Genomic DNA, 14837 nt, shown 5'->3' with positions numbered 1-14837 from the left:
CAGGAAAAATACAATGAAATTTTAGATTAAGTGGGGAGCAAGAAGAAATAAGATGGAACAAAGTAAGGAGATGATTTTTTAAATTACTTACTGTATCTGAGGCATTGATCTAAATGCTTAAAATGTTATTAACACATTTCTTTCTACACATCAATCCTTATGAAATAGGTATAATCTTACACGTAAAGAATTTGAGATCACATAAATGTGTAACCAGAATTCCAGTGTAGATATTCTGACTTCATGGTACAAATTTTTGACCTTAGGAAAGCACAATCAACAGAACATGGGAACTATTCTTTTGGACAAAGGACCAATAGATATTCTTACCAGCACCTTACAAGGATTGAGTAATAGGTAATAAATAATTAAGAAAGAAAGAAATGACTAGGTACTCCACCAAACGGAGTGTCATCTCTTGCAATGATTTCATGTATTCCAAATATGAAATTTTCTATAGGAAATATCAAGACCTGTAGAAATTATGGGTTGTATTATTTCCTTTATATTTTTTGAGCAGAACACAGAGCTAGAATGCCACATGCTCAACTGTAAGCTAATTTTGGATACCCTGAAGTAACACCCTCCCGTGCCTCATACATAAGTCTGAGTCCCATCCTGAAACATACATATACTCATGAACATTCCCTGATGAAAGGGATGAAAAAAATCACCCCTCCCTTACTCTCTACTTCTCCTTGTTAGCTCTGACCAACATGTGGCTTCTCTAATTATTAAACAGACCCAGCAGTTGGGCTGATTATCCAGCGAAGTGTGGGCTCTTCATAGACAGGGCTGAAGTTGGCTGACCTTATCATCTACTAGTCCTTTAGCACAAGGGATAGTATTCATTTCTAGCCTCTAACAGCACATTCACAAGTTGGCCCCATAATTAACTAAATAGGTCCCTTCATTTAGGAGTGCCCCAGTCCTGAAGTCTCATTCCTGTCAGAGAGTCATCTCTTTTAGCCTATTTACTGGGGAGAGAGGGACTATTTATAAAAGCAAACTTATCTTTGACGTGAATCGGCACATTAACATGCATTTCATATTGGCATCAATGGGCTGCATTCTATCCACTCAGACTCCACTGGCTCTGAAAAAAAAGCCAGGCCCATGCAGTTTCATTTACATACTGTCAGGCACTCTCATACCTGTTACAGGCAGGAGAATCAATCTGCTGAGAAGAGATTCCTGCCAGTTCCCAGATTCTTTCACCAAGAGAGATGCTGACTCAGCTCTAAGATACACATCTCAAGCAAAAAGCCTAAGGATACATGATGAGAATTTAACGACACAAGAATGTCTCCTTTCCCTATGTGTCTCATGTGATGTTGGTGAATACATGGGTGAGTGGGGGTGAGTAATCTCCCAGAAGAGAGTACAGAACATTCTTCCATATCATAATGCTTGTGGATTTAATTCAGTTTAGTTAACTAAATATTTGTGATAGTCTAACAGTTAGTTTCCAAGTATTGTGCTGTGCCATGGTATGAAAATATAAGGTTTCTTCCCTTAAGATGCTCACCATCTATAGTCCAGCAGTTCTGTTGTTGTTGAGTTGCCCAGTCGTGTATGACTCTTTGTGGCCCCATGGACTGCAGCAAACCAGGCCTCTCTGTCCCTCACCATCTCCCGAAGTTTGCCTAAGTCCATGTGCATTGCATCAGTGATTCTGTCCAGCCATCTCATCCTCTGATGCCCTCTTCTCTTTCTGCCCTCAATCCATCCCCGCACTGGGGACTTTGCCAATGAGTCAGCTGTTCCCATCAGATGACCAAAACACTGGAGTTTAAGCTTCAGCATCAATCTTTCCAATGAGTATTCAGGGTTGATTTCCCTTACAATTGACTCATTTGATCTCCTTGCTATCTAGTGGACTCTCAGGAGTCTTCTCCAGCACCACAGTTTGAAGGCATCAATTCTTCAGCATTCTGCCTTCTTTACGGTCCAGCCCTCACAACTGTGTGTGACCACTGGGAAGACCATAGCCTTGACTATACGGACCTTTGTCAGCAGAGTAATGTCTCTGCTTTGCAACATACTGTCTAGGTTTGTCATAGCTTTCTTGCCAAGAAGCAAATGTCTTCTGATTTCATGGCTGCAGTCATCATCTGCAGAGATTTTAGAGCCTAAGAAGAGAAAATCTGTCACTATTTCCACCTTTTCCCCCCTCTATCTCCCTTGAAATAATGGGGCCAGATGCCATGATCTTAGTTTTTTTTAATACTTAGTTTTAGGCCAACTCTTTCACTCTTCTCCTTCACCCTCAGCTATTCTACTTCTGTATTTCTAAAGGAAACGAAATCACTATCTCAAAAAGACCTCCACTCTCAGGTTCATTGCAGCTTAATAAACTGGTCAAGGCACAGAAACAATCTGGATGTCTACCAGCAGATGAATGGCTAAAGAAAATGTAGTGTATATATCTCAGTTGCATCTGACTCTTTGCAGTCACATGTACCATAGCCTGTTACGCTACTCTGTCCATGGAATTTTCCAGGTAAGAATGTTGGAGTGGATTGCCAGTTCCTACTCCAGGGGAGCTTTCTGACCCAGGGATCAAATCCGCATCTCTGCATCTCTTGTATTAGCAGGTGGATTCTTTACCACTAGTGCCACCTGGGAAGCCCTATGTGGATTTAACATTATTTGGCCATGAGAAAGGAAATCTTGCTATTTGCAACAACATAGATGGACTTTAAGGGCATTATGTTAGGTGCAACAAGTCAGACATAGAAAGACAAATACTATGTGATCTTATTTGGGAGTCTGAAAACATTGAACTCACAGGAACAGAGAACAGATTCATAGTTGCCAGAGATGGGGCCTAGGGGTGAAGGAAACAAGGCAATCAAAAGGCACAAACTTTTAGTTACAAGATAAATAAGTTCTGGGGATGTAATGTACAGCAAGATGGCTATAGTTTACAATACTGAGTTCTATATTGGAAAGTTGTTATGAGAGAACATAGAAGCAAGGACAAATCCACTGTAACAGGAGATAAAGCAGAGAATAATGACACAGATTTGAATAGGTTAGTACATTTTTCTGTTGGGAATACATAGGGATTCACATCTGATTATTCGTATTTTTTTCAGTTAAAATAATATAAAGTTATCAGTTAGAAGTGAAAAGGGAAGCAAGATTCCTGGGAAAAATATCAATAACCTCAGATATGCAGGTGACACCTCACGGCAGAAAGCTAAGGAGGAACTATAGACCCTCTTGATGAAAGTGAAAGAGGAGAGTAAAAAAGCTGGCTTAAAACTCAACATTCAAAAACAAAGATCATGGCATCTGGTCCCATCACTTCATGGGAAATAGACGGGGATACAATGGAAACAGTGAGAGACTTTATTTTCTTGGGCTCAAAAATCACTGCAGATGGTGACTGCAGCCATGAAATTAAAGGACGCTTGCTCCTTGGAAGAAAAGTTATGACCAACCTAGACAGCATATTAAAAAGCAGAGACATTGCTTTGCCAACAAAAGTCCATCTACTCAAAGCTATGGTTTTTCCAGTAGTCATGTATGGATGTGAAAGTTGTACCATAAAGAAGGCTGGGCACTGAAGAATTGTTGCTTTGAACTCTGGTGTTTTTTTTTTTTTTTTTTCCATTTATTTTTATTAGTTGGAGGCTAATTACTTTACAATATTGTAGTGGGTTTTGCCATACATTGACATGAATCAGCCATGGATTTACATGTATTCCCCATCCCGATCCCCCACCTCCCTCTCTACCAGTCCCTCTGGGTCTTCCCAGTGCACCAGGCCCGAGCACTTGTCTCATGCATCCAACCTGGGCTGGTGATCTGTTTCACTATAGATAATATACATGTTTCGATGCTGTTCTCTCAAAACATCCCACCCTCGCCTTCTCCCACAGAGTCCTCTCTGGTGTTTTAGAAGACTCTTGAGAGTCCCTTGGACTGCAAGGAGATCCAACCAGTCGATCCTAAAGGAAATCAACCCTGAATATGCATTGAAAGGACTGATGCTGAGGCTGAAACTCCAATACTTTGGCCACCTGATGCAAAGAGCTGACTCATTGGAAAAGACCCTGATGCTGGGAAAGATTGAAGGCAGGAGGAGAAGGGGACAACAGAGGACAAGATGGTTGGATGGCATCACCACCTCAGCGGACATGAATTTGAGCAAGCTCTGGGAGACGGTTTAGGACAGGGAAGCCTGGTGTGCTGTCCATGGTGTCGCAGAGTTGGACATGACTCAGTAACTCAACAACAACAGTGGAAAGGGGGAGTGTTAGGGTATGAAGTACCGTTTGGATATTGAATTTAATAAGAAATTTTGTGAAGCCCTTTGACCACTTTCTTTTGCTTAGTATCCTGGAAACACCTCTTCCTCCTTAGTTAAAAACTAAATTATGGTCCAGTTCAGAGAGTGCTCATAGCTAACAATGGAAGATTATAAAGCATCATTTTTTTCTTTATCAATTTGAATCTATCAATGGCAACCCACTCCAGTATTGTTGTCTGGAAAATCCCATGGACGGAGAAGCCTGGTGGGCTATAGTCAGTCCGTGGGGTCACAAAGAGTCGGACACGACTGAGCGACCTCACTTTCACTATATCTGTTTTTACATAACTGTACTGTAAAATTATAAATACTGACATTAAATAAGACTGTAAAATCGTAATTATTGAATGTGTAGGAGAAATTAGAGATTTCTCTATTCATAGCCTTTTGTTACAAATAAAACTGAGAGTCAGAAATTCAGCAATTTGTGCAGTATAAATATAAAATGGTAAAAAAAGGAACAGATCCCATATATCCTAATTGTCATTTCAATGACATTGCAGGCCTGCCATGTATCAGCAATTTATAAACTAATTTTCTAGTTGGCATTGACATATATATTATTTTTACAGACCAAATGACTGCTAAAAGTGTCCATTTTTACGTCTATTATAAATCCAAAGCATTCCTTTATGAAGTATTCTCTTAGCTTTTCAAGTATTGGCTCTTTCTCATTATTCAGGTGTCTCTTCAAATGTCAGTCTCTCAGAAAGGTCTTTCTTGACCACATATGCCCTTCCATGACTAACATTACCACACCACCTTATTTTATTTCTTTCATAAGAATCTACCTAATATAAATTACTACAGTTGTTCTTTTTTATTTTGTTTCTGTCCTTCCCTTTACCATGAGTGCTAGGAGACTTACCCTTCTTAACTATAACTATAAGCTCAGCACCCTGTATTTAGCAAATTGGTATTTAATTTGATCAATGATTAATTTAACAAAGAATGAACAAATAATTGAACAAACCAGAGTTTTTAAATACCTGCAGGTTATATATAAATATATACACGTTTTTTAAAAAATTTATACATATATTTCTAACTTACTTACACCCTAGCAAAATGTCAAATCCTAAAGTAGTTATTTTAAACCTGATTTTGAAAGCAAATGGTACTATCTTATTTTTATATATTTGAAACTTTTTATTTGGAAATAATTTCACACTTAAAGAAAAATTACAAAAATAGTATAAATAATTCCTGCATATCCTTCACCCAGTTTCCCCAAATGTAAGAATTTTATCACACTTTATCATTTTTTTGACTCTCCCATTCCCTGCATATATGTTGACTCTTTGTGAGTGAAAGTCGCTCAGTCATGTCTGACTCTTTGCAACCCCATGGACTATACAGTCCATGGAATTCTCCAGGCCAGAATACTGGAGTGAGTAGCTGTTCCCTTCTCCAGGGGATCTTCCCAACCCAGGGATTGAACCCAGGTCTCCAGCATTGCAGGCAGGTTCTTTACCAGCTGAGCCACAGACTCTCTTAGCTGCTGCTAAGTCGCTTCAGTCGTGTCTGACTCCGTGCGACCCCACAGACGGCAGCCCATGAGGCTCTCCCATCCCTGGGATTCTCCAGGCAAGAACACTGGAGTGGGTTGCCATTTCCTTCTCCAATGCAGGAAAGTGAAAAGTGAGAGTGAAGTCACTCAGTCATGTCCGACTCTTAGCGACCCCATGGACTGCAGCCCACCAGGCTCCTCCGTCCACGGGATTTTCCAGGCAAGAGTACTGGAGTGGGTTGCCATTGCCTTCTCCTGTTGAGCCCCTTTAAATATGTAAAGTCAAATCTTCATTTGTTCCTGGAACGTGCTCTTGAATTACAGCTTTAAATATCACTTCTGTCCCATTTTTTCTTTTTCTGCTTTAGGGACTCTAAATATGTATATTTTTTATTCCTTGCTATTTCAATTTCAACCACTTTCTCTCTACTTCTATTTATTTCTTTGTGTGATTTACTAGCTGTTCTGTTTTCCTGCTTCAGTTCAGTTCAGTTCAGTCACTCAGTTGTGTCCGACTCTTTGCGACCCCATGAATCGCAGCATGCCAGGCCTCCCTGTCCATCACCAACTCCCGGAGTTTACTCAAACCCATGTCCATCGAGTTGGTGATGCCATCCAACCATCTCATCCTCTGTCGACCCCTTCTCCTCCTGCCCCCAATCCCTCCCAGCATCAGGGCTTTTTCCAATGAGTCAACTCTTCGCATGAGGTGGCCAAAGTATTGGAGTTTCAGCTTCAGCATCAGTCCTTCCAATGAACACCCAGGACTGATCTCCTTTAGGATGGACTGGTTGGATCTCCTTGCAGTCCAAGGGAGTCTCAGGAGTCTTCTCCAACACCACACTTCAAAAGCATCAATTTTTCGGTGCTCAGCTTTCTTTATAGTCCAACTCACACATCCATACATGACCACTGGAAAAACCATAGCCTTGACCAGACGGACTTTTGTTGGCAAAGTAATGTCTCTGCTTTTTAATATGCTATCTAGGTTGGTCATCACTTTTCTTGATTCCAGCTTGTGCTTCTTACAGCCCAGCGTTTCTCATGATGTACTCTGCATATACGTTAAATAAGCAGGGTGACAATAAACAGCCCTGACGTACTCCTTTCCTGATTTGGAACCAGTCTGTTGTTCCATGTCCAGTTCTAATTGTTGCTTCCTGACCTGCCTACAGGTTTCTCAAGAGGCAGGTCAGGTGGTCTGGTATTCCCATCTCCTTCAGAATTTTCCACAGTTTATTGTGATCCACACAGTTGAAGGCTTTGGCGTAGTCAATAAAGCAGAAATAGATGTTTTTCTGGAACTCTCTTGCTTTTTCGATGATCCAGTGGATGTTGGCAATTTGATCTCTGGTTCCTCTGCCTTTTCTAAAATCAGCTTGAACATCTGGAAGTTCACAGTTCATGTATTGCTGAAGCCTGGCTTGGAGAATTTTTAGCATTACTTTACTAGCGTGTGAGATGAGTGCAAATGTGCGGGAGTTTCCTGCTTCAGTGTGGCATAAAATTTTCATTTGAGTCTATTCTCCCTTGAGTACCATGTAATTTAGTCTTCATATCTGTTATAATTTTCTTTTTTTCTTTCTCAAGTTTGGTCAGTTTGTTATCTTTTACTATTTGTTGTCCATTTTTTGTCTTTAATGTTTTCATATCTGCAAATGCTTGTTTAGGTTCTAAATGTGACTTGAAGTTTTTTTTTTTAACTACATTTTTCTTCTGTTTCATGATGTCTTCTAGGGACAAATTTTAAACGAGTGAGATATTTTAATTCTCATTTTGTTATATTATAGTAGGGTTATATAGATTTATTCACTTTTATCTTTTTAATTTTGTGGCTCTATAGTGGTTTACAAAATTTTTAGTTCAATGGTGCCCTCTTCTGTCAATGTGTCAGAGTCCAGGTTGTTTAATGGATTTTGGCGGGGGTGGTGTTAGGAAGTAGGGTGGTATTTTCTAGTTTGGGGTAACTTTTTTGACTGTAAGACTTTAACATTTCTTTCTTGGTTCCTTTATACTTTACTACCCAATCTTCAAAGGTGCTCTAGGCTACCAGCACACTTTTTCAATAATTTCATCTGGGTGAACTCTTTCCTATTGGGCAGTTGCTTTAAATGTATCTCTGACTCATCGTTCTCTCTCATTTACTCTCTTACCAGCAGTTTTTCCTAACTGATCAACATGAAGACTTACAGAAAGAAGATGAGAGAAAGCTCTGAGGAATTTATATATATATATATTTGGATGTTGTTCTTTGTCCTCTATTTATGCTTGAAGTGTGGTTCTGTATAGTTTTGTTTGTCCTTCTATTGTTCTGTATTGTATTTGAAAGAATATGAATTTTCCTTTTCCATTTGTCATAATGATCAAAGTCTTATTTATTCTACTCTAAAATTATTTTTAGCTAAATTTTAAAATAAATAATGTATTCATATGGTTCAAAATACAAAAAGTGCAAAAGGAGTGAGGTCTCCTACCTACTCTTTTCTCCCAACTATTCTCTCCTCACTAATATTTAGTCTTTTACATATCCTTCCAGAAATCTGAATGTAGTATATATAATATGTATACAAAGTTATTTCTCTAATGCTTGTTTTAAAATGGTAGCCTACTATATATATTGTTTTACAGATGGATTTTTTTTCATTTAGCAATACATCTTGTAAATCTTTCCATTTCAGTGCATTGTCTGTTTATTATTTTTACATAGTATTTCAGTCTACGTGTGTGTTAATAAACTTATTCAGTTCCTACTGATGAAAACTGAATACATATTGCCAAACTAACCTCCATAGAAACTACATTCCCACCATGTAGATAAGAAAAGGTCATTTTCCTCACAGCCTCACTAATACATTATATTATCTAACATATTTAACACTAATTTTTAATAATTTTACAGGTGAAAATGACATTACCATGTAGTTTTATCTTATGAGAAAGCTGAGCACTTTTATATGTTTAGGAACAATCTGCATTTCCTTTCCTGTAAGCTATATTTTCATAACCTTTACCCTGACCTACTTCCAAATAATTATTTGAGCATTAGGTTAGGATAGCTGGAATCAAAATTGCTGGGAGAAATATCAATAACCTCAGATATGCAAATGAACCACCCTTATGGCAGAAAGCAAAGAACTAAAGAGCCTCTTGATGAAAATGAAAGAGGAGAGTGAAAAAGATCATGGCATCTCGTCCCATCACTTCATGACAAATAGATGGGGAAACAATGGAAACAGTGACAGACTATTTTGAGGGGCTCCAAAATCACTGCAGATGATGACTGGAGCCATGAAATTAAAAGACACTTGCTCCTTGGAAGAAAAGTTATGACAAACCTAGACAGCATATTAAAAAGAGACATTACTTTGCCAACAAAGGTCCGTCTAGTCAAAGCTATGGTTTTTCCAGTAGTCATGTATGGATGTGTGAGTTGGACTATAAAGAAAGCTGAGCACTGAAGAATTGATGTTTTAGAACTGTGGCATTGGAGAAGACTCTTGAGAGTCCCTTGGACTGCAAGGAGATCCAACCAGTCCATCCTAAAGGAGATCAGTTCTGAATACTCATTGGAAGGACTGATGCTGAAGTTGAAACTCCAATACTTTGGCCACCTGATGGGAAGAACTGACTCATTTGAAAAGACCCTGATGCTGGGAAAGATTGAAGGTGGGAGGAGAAGGGGATGACAAAGGATGAGATGGTTGGATGGCATCACTGACTCGATGGACATGAGTTTGAGTAAACTCCGGGAGTTGGTGATGGACAGGGAGGCCTGGCATGCTGTGGTCCATGGGGTCGCAAAGAATCTGACACGACTGAGTGACTGAACTGAACTGAACTGAACAATGCTGGTCCTTGATTATAGCTATTCTAGGAGTAGAATGATTAGATAAGACTAGATATCTGACTTAGAGGAAGGAAATACACAGGCTGAGTTTCAAGTAGATTTCTTCACCTCAAAATTTGAGACTTTCATAACAAAGTACACAGACTGGGTGACTTAAACAACAGAAATTTCTTTTCTCACTGTTCTGGAGACTAGAAATCTGAGATCAGGGTGCCAGCATGGTCAATTTCTGGTGAAGATTCTCTTTCTAACTTGCAGATGACAGCTTTCTCATTTGTAATTTAAGAGAGAGCAAGATCTCTGGTATCTCTTCTTAAAAGGGCACTAATCTCATCATGAGCATCCTAACCTTATGATCTTGTCTAATCTTCATGACATCCTGAAGGTCCCAGCTCCAAATACTATCATGTTTAGGAGTTAGGACTTTGACAAGAATTCTGGGGAGACTCAAACATTCAGTCCATAATATCTTCTTCCTGGGATGCTGCATGACTCCATGGTGATTCCATGGTGTGTATTTTCTCTTACTACATCAAGTAAATAAGTAATAAAACCAACTTGTTTAGCTAAACAATGTTCCTGGTGGTCTTTGGCTGGAGAGTATTTGCATTAGAAAGCACTGTTTTTTGCAAGAATTAGTGGCACCTTGTTTCAGTAAGTTTGGAGTATTAGGCAAGTGGAAAGATTTTAACAAAAAGTAGATATTCCTTGGAAGGAAAGTAAACCATGTTCAGAAAATTGCTTAAATGGCAATTTTAAAGACAACTTTTAAGAAAATTGTTTAAATGACAATAATTAAGACCAATGCCCCAATATTTGCACTCTATCTTCTTTTCTTCTTTTGCATCACATGTACTACAAGTGAAATGGGATTTTGGAGGATGAAGTTGTCGTTTAATTAATAAAACCAACTACTTAACGTAACCACAACTTGCATCAATGGATCTCAATCTGTCAGCTGCCTAGTTCACATCAACATAAGTACATCTACTAATATTTATCTAGAATATTTAGGCTAATACATTTTCTGTGTCCCTACATTTAGTGATTATTAAATCACTAAATATCACTAAATCACTAAAATATCAACAGTTCTTCAAATGAAATGAAATGCATAAATGAAATTATGAAAAGCATAATTCTCAAACCTATAAAAGCATAATTTAAAGATTTTTCCTAAAATTTTTCTTTTCTATCGTGGGTTTATTACAAAGTACTAGCAGAGTAACCTCAAGGAGTCTGAATAAACACAGTAATGCCACAAACATTCCTTTCAGTCAAAGGTGCCAGAATTTCAGAAGTATGCCCTCTCCCCCTGGGCATGTAGAGTACTCATTCTTAGTATGCACAGACAAATGTCTGTAAAAAACTGACATCCCCCATAAGATGCATTCAAAATTCCATATTGACTTTTATGCCCAGAATGTCTAATGACAAGCTAAATCCAAGATTCAACAAATTTACTTTGTTCTGTGTTAACGGATGAATGTGACCTATTTATATGTGGAATAGACCACCTCTATGGTTCAACTTTAGAGGAACTAGAGACCCTGGAGTTCCATATATCTTTCCTCCTTATTCAGTAATGCCTTAAATTACATGTAAGACTCATGTTTTTTCAGTTTAAAGCTTAAAGCCTGATAGCTAAATGCAAACACTGGGATATTATGCTTCAAATTCCATCTAGCAGAACACCATGAGGAAAGTGCTTATAAATAATGTAGGAGAGGGGTACTCAGACTTAATATGCATAAGAATTATGTGATTCCATTAAAATGTAAATTTGATTAAGTGTGGGATTCTCCCTTTCTAACAAGCTCACAGATGATGCCATGCCATGTTGCTGGTTTGGGCATTTATTTTTCTTTCTTTGATAGTAAAGCCATAAGTCTGTTGTTCTGTTGTACAAATCAAAATTACCTCTTTGGGATTTCTCTCTTCCTTTCCCCTTCTCATCTATTCCATCCTTTGGTTAAGCTCATTTATGTAGTGTAAAGCACAACTTGGGAACTGAACTATTGTACTTCCTAGAATATATCAGATGTCAAAACCAAAATTAAACCAAACCAATATGGTTGGCATCACTTGCATGTTCAGTCATGTCTGACTGTTTGCAGCCCTATGGACTGTAGCCTTCCAGGCTCCTCTCTCCGTTGAATTTTCCAGGCAAGAATACTGGAGCAGGTTGCCATTTTGTACTCCAGGGGATCTTCCCAACCCAGGTTATTGAGCTCGTGTCTCTTGCATCTCTTTTTTGCATTGGCAGGCAGATTCTTTACCATTGCATCACTTGGGAAGCCCCAAGTCAAATGCTTCTCATTAATGTCCTCTGATCATCACTAAAATCAGATGCAATTTGTCTGACATTTGAAAATGGGACACATGCTTACCAGGAAAAAAAGTAATTTTATAAATGTTATATAACACAAAGATGACTAAATAGTATTCAGCCTAACTCTGCCATCATTCACATATACTACTTCTTATAAGAATTACTATTCTTTATAGTGAATAAAAATTTTAAAAAGTTATGATCATCTGTCGAACACATTAAAAAAATATTTTCTCAATACCTGCCATCCTTTGCAGGCTGGAAGAATTAATATTTGCACTCATTCTTCAATCTAATTCAAGTTCTGAAATCAATAATGAGGCCTACCAATGAAGAAGACAACAAATTGTCCACAGCTGCATGGAATTCAAAACCTAAATATATGAAACTAATATATTGAATTGAAAAGATTAAAATTCAATTATTGTTTGATTAATCCTTTTTCTCTTTGAGTTACCAAATGAACTGAGGACATTGCCATTATCCTAGGCCCAATTCCCAAGTATTTTTAACTAAATTTTTAAAGTTAAAATTTAATGAAGACTTTATTAAAATGACATTTTTGTCTGCTATTCTCCAATTCTAAGGATAAGGGTGGGGGCAGGGTATCTTCTAAACCATTGTATCACAAGAAAAAAAAAGTGTCTTTTCCATTTCAAATAATACTCTTATTATTTGACAACTAGCTGTAAAAGCATTAGGGTGCCTATGTTTTTCTTTTCATTTATATTAATGTTTTCTCAAGGAAATTCAATTTTATATAACATGTTTTTCTAACCAAAAGAAAGGCATGAGTGATTCACAGAACAAATGTTTCTGTTGCAAATTCAATGTTTCCTACCACTACTTGAGGCCTAACAGAAAAAAACAAAGAAATATGGCCATTCATTGCTTATGATCAGCCTCATGGTGCTCACCAGGCCTCTCTATCTAAAACCACCACCACCACTAAAATGAAATATCATTGAATATGCAAAAATCCAGGTTTAGCTGGGCTTCCCTGGTAGCTCAGCTGGTAAAGAATCCACCTGCAATGCAGGAGACTCCAGTTTGATTCCTGGGTCAGGAAGATCCCCTGGAGAAGGGATAGGCTACCCACTCCAGTATTCTTGGGCTTCCCTGGTGGCTCAAACGGTAACAAATACACCTGTAATGCAAGAGACCTAGGTTTGGTCCCTGGGTTGGGAAGATCCCCTGGAAGAAGGCATGGCAACTAACTCCAGTATTCTTGCCTGGAGAATCCCCAAGGACAGAGAACCTGGCGGGCTACAGTCCATGGGGTCGCAAAGAGTCAAACACAACTGAGCGACTAAGCCTGTACACACACACACACACACACACACACACACACACAGGTTTAGCTAGGCACCCCAGCTTTTCTTTTTATATATTTCTTGATTCTTCCTCATCAGTGGTAACAATCTCTGTTTTCCTTTCAGTTTCCATACTTCCTCACTGGTGAGAAGTTTATGAAAAAGACATTATCAGGAAAAAAGATGGCAGAAAAGTAAGTGGACATGGAATACATCTCTTCCCACGGATACATCAGGAATACACCTTCAGACACAGAAGTGCATGCAGAATGCCAGCTGAGAGCAGGCAGGAGTACCTGACCAGCGGAAAAGAATATATTAGCTAGTTAGTTCAGTCACTCAGTCTTGTCCGTCTCTTTGCGACCCCATAAATCGCAGCACGCCAGGCCTGTCCTCTGTCCATCACCAACCTCCGGAGTTTTATCTATACAAACTCATTATGTCCATTGAATCACCCCCGGATTGATGCGCCCCATGCAAACGACCAAATCTCTATCACTCCGTGTCGTCCACACTTCTCATCCTGCCGCCGGCAATTTCCTCCCAGCATCAGGGTCCCTTTTCAAAGTATAATATCCGTCAGTACTACAGATCACGTTTCGATATCCCTCTAGCCTCGTAAGTTCATTGACTCTATATGCCGACCACACCCTATGAATCACAGCAGAACCGGGCCCCTCCCTCGTTTATAAACCAGAGTTTACTCAACCATGGTTCATCTCCGAGTCGATGCCATCCAACATCTCATCCTCTGTCTATCCCTTCTCCCTGCCCCCACCTACTCTCCCTAGTCTATCAGGTTTTCCAATGAGTCAACTCTACTGCATGGAGGTGAGCAACAGATACTGGAGTAGTTCCAGCTTCACATTCAAAAAGTCCTTCCAATAAGAAAGTCACCCGAGCAGACTAAAAAAGATCTCCCTTCGTGGAGGTGGATGGTTGGATACTCCTTGTGCCGTCCAAGTGGAACTCTTCGAAGGAGTCTAATCTCCAACTCTCCCCTAAAGTTCAAAAGCGTCATTTCATTCAGGGACTTAATTTCACAGCTTTCTTCATAGTCAACTCTCAACATCCAATCACTGACCACTCTAGGAATAAACCCATTACGCCCTCCGACCCGATGGGACCTTTGTTGGCAAAGTAATGTCCTGCGTTTTAATATGCTATTTAGGTTGGTCCCCAATACTTTCCCTTCCAAGGAGTAGCGTTCTTTTTATTTCCATGGCTGCAATCACCATCTGCAGTGATTTTGGAGCCCAAGAAAATGTCACTGTTTCCATTGTTTCCCTGTCTATTTGCCATGAAGTGATGGGACCAGATGCCATGATCTTAGTTTTCTGAATGTTGAGCTTTAAAGCCAACTTTTTCACTCTCCTCTTTCACTTTCATCAAGAGGCTCTTTAGTTCTTCTTCACTTTCTGCCATAAGGGTGGTGTCATCTGCATATTTGAGGTTATTGATATTTCTCCCGGCAGTCTTGATTCCACCTTGTGCTTCCTCCAGCCCAGCATTTC

This window comes from Cervus canadensis, chromosome 16 (assembly GCF_019320065.1).
Source record: "Cervus canadensis isolate Bull #8, Minnesota chromosome 16, ASM1932006v1, whole genome shotgun sequence".
Lineage (NCBI taxonomy): Eukaryota > Metazoa > Chordata > Mammalia > Artiodactyla > Cervidae > Cervus > Cervus canadensis.
This window is presented reverse-complemented; position numbering follows the sequence as displayed.